Below are 2,500 nucleotides of genomic sequence, written 5' to 3'. Positions count from 1 at the left end.
GTTGTACCTTAACCTAACCTATGTTGTACCTTAACCTAACCTATGTTGTACCTTAACCTAACCCATGTTGTACCTTAACCTAACCCATGTTGTACCTTAACCTAACCCATGTTGTACCTTAACCTAACCCATGTTGTACCTTAACCTAACCCATGTTGTACCTTAACCTAACCCATGTTGTGCCTCAACCTAACCCATGTTGTGCCTCAACCTAACCCATGTTGTGCCTCAACCTAACCCATGTTGTGCCTCAACCTAACCCATGTTGTGCCTCAACCTAACCCATGTTGTGCCTTAACCTAACCCATGTTGTGCCTTAACCTAACCCATGTTGTGCCTTAACCTAACCCATGTTGTGCCTTAACCTAACCCATGTTGTGCCTTAACCTAACCCATGTTGTGCCTTAACCTAACCCATGTTGTGCCTTAACCTAACCCATGTTGTGCCTTAACCTAACCCATGTTGTCGCCTTAACGTAACCCACGTTGTCGCCTAAACCTGCTCTGTAATTGTTATACGACTCGTTCAATTACTGTAGTGTTGCCCACCCGCAACCCTCGCAATATAGTTCGCTACTCGCACTGCCCGCACCCCTGTGTATCGCTTCATGTTAAACACCTTGCAAGTCTTGCTCACTTTCCACATGCTCCTGCTGTACACTGTAATGTGGATGGCAGCAGGACGTACATGCCGCCCCTCCCCACGTCCCCACCTTGCCCCCTGCCTTCGCAAGCTGGTTGGTGAGAAGTTTGCATGTTCAATGCCCTTCGCATGCGACGTACTCAGGCTACGTTGTGGTGCGGCCTGTGTCAACTGTCCGCTGATGTCGTACGCGTGAACCACAATCTGTACTGCACATTCGTCCTTATGTACTGAATGATACATCGTGGCACATGTGTGACCGCACAACGACTGCGCCCAAAAACGGCGGACCATACAGTGCAAATATTGTGCACGCAGCTACGTGTCGTCTCCCTATGAGAGCTGGATTGCAGTGTGGTACGCCATAGAGACGTGTGGGAGGAACGGACGCCGTGGATGGCGATCAGCATGAGCTGTCTGTTGATGTATTCGGACCTAGTCGTCTCTCCTCACACACCGTGATGGCATGGTGCACCGCGTTCCATATCTGCGACATGCTACAGAGGCCGGTTGACAGTCGTTCGAGCAATGGACATCGCATACGTACGGGGGCCACCTTCCACGTATTGTCTAGGCGTGCACATTTTGTTGCGTGTATGTGGGCAGACGTAGTGTGGCGTGACACCTGACACAGGCATGCAATAATCGTTGAAGTTGCAAATGGCGATGGACGCCTGCGTTTTCTGGTGAAGTTACGCAAATGAACAAATGGTAACCTGTTGTGGTGCGGTTGTTCTCGCTAGGGGTGAATCGGTGATGGCGACGATAGGTTGAGGTACTAACCGGTTGTTCCAGCGATACCCACCATGCCGACGAAACTGAACGGCATCTGGGTGTGAAGCGATACGCGGCGGTGGCTGGGTGGGACCGTCCCCGGCCGGTGAGGGGGCGCCTCCCGGCGTGCTGGCCGCGCGGTGCGTGGGCGCACGCGCTACAGCCGGCTGGTGGGGGCGGCCAGTGGCAGGCGCGCCGGCCGACGGACGCGGCAGGCGTCGCAGCTGCGCGCCGGCGCACCCTGCGCGCGGCGCCGTGCGGCCAAAGTAGGTCCTCGCGGGCCCGGTGCGAAGCGCGGTGGACATCTTCAGTGTGCTGGTCCGATTGAGGACTGTGTGCGTTGAGGATGCGCCGCCGCCCGGCGCTCGGCGCCGCGACGCCGTCTGCTGCTCGGTCGCCCCAGCGGTTCTCGCTGGTGGTTTGTATCGCAGCTGTGCGGATGTGTTGGCGCGTGCGCTGTGCTGGGAGAGTTCGCTTCGGCACCCAAGTGGGGCTTTTGTCCTTCTGTGGCGCTGGCGTTGGAGCTGCCGGTCACCGTAGGTGGCGCGTGTTGTCTCCCGCCGGCAATGCCACGACAGCACGCTCCCGGGCCTCTGTCGGCAGCGGCAAGCTCAGTTGGGAGCACGGGTGGTCGCACCGAAAGCGTCTACTCGCCTAACTCCGGGCGATTGCGCCTCTCTCGAACCCGACCAAGTACTTGGGACGGCGCTGCGCGCCGCCGGGACCTGAGAGGGTTTCGAGGTGTATTGTGCAGGGGAGCTCAGCCTCCTCCTGTTTGCAGAATGATTGAGCGGACGCTTGCGTGTTCGCGCGGGCCCCCGGGACACACTCCCGGGCGGCCGGCTGCTCAGCTCTAGTTGACGCAGCTCCCTGGTTGATCCTGCCAGTAGTCATATGCTTGTCTCAAAGATTAAGCCATGCATGTCTCAGTACAAGCCGCATTAAGGTGAAACCGCGAATGGCTCATTAAATCAGTTATGGTTCCTTAGATCGTACCCACGTTACTTGGATAACTGTGGTAATTCTAGAGCTAATACATGCAAACAGAGTCCCGACCAGAGATGGAAGGGACGCTTTTATTAG

The 2,500-nt window shown here is 56.4% G+C and overlaps 1 non-coding gene across 1 annotated transcript in view; it reads left to right on the top strand.

Annotated features, from left to right (window-relative positions):
- Positions 1-2,284: 2,284 nt before the first annotated feature.
- Positions 2,285-2,500, top strand: part of LOC124727563 — a 1,909-nt gene continuing 1,693 nt past the window's right edge. The window contains exon 1 of the ribosomal RNA XR_007007179.1: positions 2,285-2,500. This exon is cut by the window's right edge and continues 1,693 nt beyond it. This is a non-coding gene — a ribosomal RNA (small subunit ribosomal RNA).

This window comes from Schistocerca piceifrons, unplaced genomic scaffold (assembly GCF_021461385.2).
Source record: "Schistocerca piceifrons isolate TAMUIC-IGC-003096 unplaced genomic scaffold, iqSchPice1.1 HiC_scaffold_1115, whole genome shotgun sequence".
Lineage (NCBI taxonomy): Eukaryota > Metazoa > Arthropoda > Insecta > Orthoptera > Acrididae > Schistocerca > Schistocerca piceifrons.
This window is presented reverse-complemented; position numbering and strand designations above follow the sequence as displayed.